The sequence below is a fragment of the Pinus tabuliformis genome, chromosome 4_1 (genome assembly GCF_031772625.1).
Source record: "Pinus tabuliformis cultivar Carrire ecotype Pingquan chromosome 4_1, CPIR1, whole genome shotgun sequence".
Taxonomy (NCBI): domain Eukaryota; kingdom Viridiplantae; phylum Streptophyta; class Pinopsida; order Pinales; family Pinaceae; genus Pinus; species Pinus tabuliformis.
The window spans coordinates 632,421,772-632,428,903 of NC_142303.1; positions in this window are offsets into that span (position 1 = coordinate 632,421,772).

The following is a 7,132-nucleotide window of genomic DNA, read 5'->3' on the forward strand; positions in this document are numbered from 1 at the left end:
TGTTTGTGTGTGGTTTGACGCTCTAGATTATTTAGGCGTGTGCTTCAAATTTGTTTGCTTCTTTAGAAGACTTTAGGTGGTTTGATTTGAAATTTTTACTTTGTTTTCGTGTGTTGTAGTTAAAAATCTTTAATTGTGGCGGAATTACCGAGACAGTCCCGTAGACTTCGGGGCCAGTCTCCTGAAGTTGTTTGTGGCCGAATTGTTGAGAAGATCCCGTAGACTTAGGGGATCCCCTCCTCGAGACGACCCGGGTAATTTAGAAGGGTTAAAGGTCCTTGTAACTCCTCCTAGTGACAGTAGAGTAGGTTCACCTGAAGAAGGAGAATCTTCCTTGGTAGTCCATCCAGATTACCAAAGTTTAGAAACAGGTTACAATCCCGAAACTGTTACAGTTTCCGAGCTTGCTGGTAGTTTTTCATCTGCCAGTGAAACAGGCGAAGAACCTGAAATTTCCGAACCTGTTACTCCAACTTCTAGTGTCCCTGATTCACCGAGAATAGAAAGAATTATCACCGAAAATCTACCTTCTGGTTTGATTGCTATAGAAGAACTTGCTCCAGAAGAAGATATAGGTGTCTCTCACCTTGAAGGTCAACTTACTATTGATCTAAGGGAGCGTGAATCCATCTTTTACAGTCCTCCTAGAAGTACTTCTTGGTACCTTGCGTTAACCAATTTTTTAGACAACTCAGTCGGTTTTTCCACACCTCGTACTCCTTTTCCACCTGGAGGTATTCATACTCCTGTAAATATGTCTGGTCAGTCGTCCGTGTTTACACAAAGTCCTGAATCTTTTTTACACGGCGGTCCTTCTGTTCCCACTGGGTATCAGTCACTTTCTGGTACCTTTGCGGGGGCATCTCCTCAACCCATTGATCATGGGTTATTTGCTGGAAACAGTGGTAATATACCATTGGGTGTAGGAGACATTTACATGATGTCAGGTTCAGTTCCCGTTTCCCAACCTCAAGGTGGCCAATTACCGCCTGGGGGGCAACCGCAGTTAACGCCTGGGGGGCAACCTCAAGGTACACAAATCGTGTCTGGGGGGCAACCTCAAAGTCAGTATGTACCTATGGTGCAATACTTGCCTCAAGGTCAACCTCAGCCTCAATATGTACCCCAAGGTCAACCTCAGTATCAATATCAACCTCAAGGATGGCAACCTCAAGGATGGCAACCTCAAGGGTATCAACCCCAAAGTTATCAACCTCAAGGGTACCAACCTCAAGGTCAAGGTCAACCCCAGTATCAGTATTTACCTCAAGGTTATCAACCTCAAGGTCAATACTCAAGTCAAGGTTATCAACCGCCTCAAGGTCAGTCATATGTTCCAAGTATGGGAACTGCACCTTACAATTATCAATCCTATCCTCAATCTGGTTATGGATCTCAGTACCCTCAACCTGTTACGGGTCAGTACCCTGGAATGTTAGTGTGGGATCCCTCACAGGGTCAACAGGTGTTGCAGCCAAGTGTACAGATGCTTCCTCAAGCTGGACAACCCGTAGTTTCTGGTCCAACCCAGCAACCGCAACCTGTCCAGCCAAATGTTCAAACTTCTGTAGCTTCGGTAGTTACTCAGCCGTCAATTGCACCTAGTACTCCACCTCAAACGGCTGCTGCAACTATCGCTACATCTACCATACTTACTTCTGGAGTATCGACGACTCCAGTTTCTACTGTCCCTGTTACCACACCTCAGACATCTTTACCGTTGTCTGGATCTACGATTCAAACCACGGTCCAGATGCCTGTAGGTCAGCCTGGTATAAGTACGGTTGTGACTACTCAACCTCAATTTGTTCAACCTCCGTACCAGGGACAGTACCAACCTGGGCAAGCTGTCCAACAACCGGTTTACCAGTATCAACCGTATCCTGGGTACACTTATCAACAACCTCAACAACCCCAGTACGGTCCGGTTAATCCTGGTTTTCCAGGAGGATATAATATCCCAAATGCGACTCCTGTTCCTAGTTATCCTGGATATCCTCCTCCTGGGGCTGGTATTGTGACCCAGAGTTTTAGAGATCCTAACCGGCAGTTACCGTTTATTGCAACTTTGGATTTACCCGACTTGACGCGCCTAACGAACGATCCAATTCAATATCTTCAGTTCTGGCCGCCAATGCCAAATAAGTTGCCCAGTGATATACCCAAGTTCGAAGGTAAGTCTGGAGAGGATCCGTCCAATCATGTGATGACTTACCACCTCTGGTGTGCTTCGAATTCTATCTCAGATGATTCCATCCGCTTACGTCTTTTCCAGCGTACACTCATTGGTCTCGCGGCCAAGTGGTACATTGAGTTACCACGGGCCTCTTTTTACAACTTTAGCCAGTTAGCTACCTCGTTCTTAACTCACTTTCAGTTGCCGGTCAGATACGATAACGGCACGGAGTTATTAACTTCACTAAAACAATCGACGTCCACGTATATTTCTGATCACATTCATGAGTGGAGACGTCGAAGGAGATTAGTGAAAGTTTTTATCCCGGACCAAATCTTAGCTGAATGGTTTGTCAAATCATTATTACCGAAGATTACTGAAGATGTCGCTAAGGCCGGAGTAGTTACTGAGGAGCAAGTCATTGCTCAGGCACAATACCTTGACTTAGTTTACACTCAGTCGGGTACGTTACACGAGAAATTCCGGATCTTCCAAAGTCGAATCAAATCGCTGCTGCTCCTTCGGGATCTCATGCCGCTGATGGTATGATTGGTATCGTGACTACGAAGAGCAAGAAGAAGTCTTCCAAGGCTTCAACTACTCCAATTATCACTTTGCCTGATTCTCCGACAGGAGAGTCTTCTCCTGAACTCACCGCCGACATTCACGCTGTAGAGTCATCTACGGCCAAACCAAAAAACGGTGGAAAGAAGAAAGGAAAGAAGAAGGCTAAAGCAGACAAGGCTCCAAAGGAGAAAACTGAAAAGTCGGAAACCAATGACGAAAAACGCAAACCTCGATATCCTTGTCTTATTTGTGAAGAGGATCATTTTACGAGAGATTGCCCTCATCGGGCCGAGGTTGTAAAATAGTCAAAGGTTCTCCCACTCCTGCTGTGTTAAAGAATCCATTTCCAGAGCAGGAGAATAAGATGATAGGTTCTTCTTCGAATGCCAGTGAAGAACCCATTTTGATGATGTCTCATGTGAGGATTGCGACTCGATCGCAAGATTATGGTAGTAAGGCTCCTGTTGATGGCAAGGAAGCAGAATCTTCTCACTCTAACCCATCAACCTCAGCTCCTGGTTCCGATCCACTACAGATCGAAAAACCTAACCCAGACTTAGTGATTAAGCCGCCCGCCAAGGGTGTACTTCGAAGGTCTGCTTTCAATCCACATGCGAGAGCAGCCCAGAATTACAACATTGTTGAGGACTTAGCTGTTTCACCTTCAGCAATGTCGGCACTCGAAGTGCTGCAATCATGCCCAGCACAACGGAAATTGCTTTTGTCGGCTATCGGAGCTGTCGATGTTCAGGACCCGAACCTAATGATCTTTGATCTAGAAAATAGTACACCACGTCTCCCCCATCAAATGGCTTTCCAAATTCCAGTGATAGTCAAAAACAGGCCTATTCATCGGACTGTGATTGATGAGGGAGCTTCTACGTGTATTATGTCGATTCAATGTTGGAGATCGCTTGGTTCTCCTTCGTTGAACCAATCCCCCACCATCCTTAAGGCCTTTGATGGCCGTGGGTTCCGTCCGTTTGGTATTCTACAAGAATTGCCTATAGGGGTTGAAGGTAAAACCGTTAGTCTGGATGTGGAAGTGGTTGATGCCCCTCTAGACTACAACCTTCTTTTGGGTCGAAGTTGGTCATATGCTATGACAGCGGTCGTTTCATCGGTCTTCAGAGTAATTAAGTTTCCACATAACGGTAAGATCGTGACTATTGATCAGCTGACATACTTTTCATCCGACCCAGCCTCTTCAGAGAGTATCCAGCATGTTGGTAAAACGACAATCCCTTATAGGGACGTTGGTGTAGGTTTAGTTAAGGATTCCGGTTTACTGGGAACTTTTCCTCTCCCTCCACTCAACGCAGATCCTTCGTTTGCAACCATTCATATGATTACATCAGAAAACATTATTTATGATGATCCTTGGTTCGTCCCATCTGACTCTGAGATAGACTCACTCGGTGATGTTATGCCTTTGAGTCCATATGAAATTGCTTATGAAGCTCTCATGTCTTTTACTGACTTTCATTCAACCGAAGTCGACCAAATGAATGTGGTCAGTGAAGAGTCACTTTCACCTCACCCTTAGAACGGATAACGTTTCCCGAAGTCGTGTCATCTGACGAACAACTTCGCGAAATCCTAAGTGTAGACGATCTACCATGGGAAGATCTCCATCACAGATCTTCGTTTTTACCTAAGGATGATGCATTTGAAAATGATTTTTCATCTATCTTTACCGCTGAATATGTCAAAGACGCTCAGGATCCAACGAAACATTCTGATTCAGAGTTGAATTTAGGGAATATTTCTCGTACTATTCCCATTGATATTTCAGTGAAGCCCGGAATCGAGGAAAACATTCATATAGGTGCCGCATGTACTGAAGAAGAAATCCAAACTTACAAGGCCCTATTCCAAGAATTCCGCGACGTGTTTGCCTGGTCTTACGAGGAAATGCCGGGAATTGATCCTGCCATTGTTGTTCATGAAATAAAGACCTACCCGGATGCTAAACCCATCCGGCAACGGTTGCGTCAAATTCACCCTCGAAAAGCGGCTGCGATTAAAGCAGAAGTCGAAAAGCTGTTGAAAGCAGGTTTCATTTATCCGATCCCGTTAACGGATTGGGTATCGAATATTGTTCCGGTCAACAAGAAACAAGGAACAATAAGAATCTGTATCGACTATAGGGATATAAATCGAGCTTGTCCAAAAGACAACTATCCTACGCCTTATATCGATCAAATTATTGATGATTGTGCCGGAAGTGAAATGTTTTCCTTCATGGATGGTTTTTCGGGCTATAATCAAATCAATATTCTACCTGCCGACCAACCAAAAACGGCATTCATTTGTCCATGGGGGACATTTGCTTATTGCAAGTTACCTTTTGGGCTTAAGAATGCCGGGGCCACTTTTCAACGGGCGATGTCTTATGCATTTCATGATATCAAGCACATTGTGCAACCCTATCTCGATGATTTGCCTGCTCATTCTTTACATCGAGCTGATCACCTTGTCCACCTACGAGCAATCTTTATGAGGTGTAGGCATTATCGAATTCGGTTGAATCCCCACAAGTGTGTTTTCTGTATAGAAACAGGTCGATTGCTGGGATTTGTTGTTTCAAAAGCCGGCATTCGCGTCGATCCCTCGAAAGTCGAGGCTATCATCAAATTGCCTCCTCCTTCGAGTTTGCGCCAACTCCAAAGTTTGCAAGGGAAAGCGAACTTTTTACGCCGATTCATCCCAAACTACGCCGAGGTCACTAAAGGTTTTACACGGTTGTTGAAACAGAACGCACAATTCTTTTGGGACGAGATTGCCCAACAATCTTTTGATGCACTTAAACACGCGTTGACCCATGCACCGTTATTGCATCCTCCCAACTACAACCAAGACTACTTCTTATACCTCGCAGCTTCGCATTCCACCATTGGAATGGTGTTAGTTCAAGAAGATGAATTCGGAGCGGAGCATGTGATATATTATCTTAGTAGGACCTTGAATCCAACTGAGCTAAAATATTCGCATGTGGAGAAATTGGCCCTGGCAGCCGTTCAAGCTGTCCAGCGTTTCCGTCACTACATTCTTCTCCGCAAAACTACAGTTATTTCGGATTGCAACCCTATGATTTATATTTTGACAAAACAACTGCTAGGGGGCAAGTACTCTAAATGGATTGTTATCCTGCAAGAGTTCGACTTGGAGTTCGAGAAGTCCAAGTCTAAGAAATCCTTAGTTTTTGCGGAATTGATGTGTGATTTCCCGAGTGCTGACACAGAGACTGTGGCAGAGGAGTCCATTGCGGACGAATCTTTGTTTCTTATCAGTACTGTAGATCCGTGGTACGGGGATATAATCATTTATCTCCAAACCCAAACCTTTCGGCCTGAAGCTTCCAAAGCGGAACGTCGAAAAATTCGGTTTCAATCCCAGCCATACAAAATTATTGGAGATACACTTTATCGCCGGGGGGCAGACTTAGTTTTTCGACGTTGTTTAACTCACGAAGAGGCTGAGAGGGTTTTGAATGATTGTCACTCTGGAGCATGTGGCGGTCATATGTCTGGGTATGCCACAGCTCAGAAGGTGTTGCGCGCTGGTTATTTCTGGCCGTCTATGTTTAAAGATTGTATCATTGCAGTCAGGAAGTGCCACAACTGTCAAGTGTTTGATCGCAAGATGCGCGCTCCACCTGCTCCTCTCCACCCTATAATTGCCGTTGGTCCATTCGCCAAATGGGGTATCGACTTTATTACTTGTAACCCTCACTCGGCCGGGGGCATGCGTATATCATCCTTGCGGTTGATTATTTTACTAAATGGGCCGAGGCGATGCCTACATTCGACGCAAGCGGCAAAACAGCTGCAGTTTTCGTATTCAATCATATCATAACTAGGTTTGGTGTCCCACAAGCAATCATTACTGACCATGGGAGCCATTTTCGAAATGTCATGATGACTGAGCTTACAAGCCAGCTTGGTTTGCGCCACGATAGCTCTACTCCTTATTATCCGCAAGCCAACGGTTTGGTTGAGTCTATCAACAAAGTTCTAGTTATCATGATCCGACGAACCATTGGTGTTCATCGGTCGAATTGGCACAACATGTTATTTTCAGCGCTATGGGCATACCGAACCTCAGTGAAAAATTCAACAGGGTTCACTCCCTTCCAGCTAGTTTATGGCTTAGAAGCTGTGTTACCCATTGAATGCGAAATCCCATCACTTCAAATGGCTGTCGAATTACTTCCAGCTACTTCCGAAGAGGAGAAACGTTTATTGTACTTGGCTAAATTAGATGAGACTCGACGTGACGCTACATTGGCAATCGAGACTCACGCGAAACGAATGAAAGCTCAGTATGATAGAAATGTAACCCCTCGAAGTTTTTCGGAAGGAGACCTAGTACTATTATATGATCAAG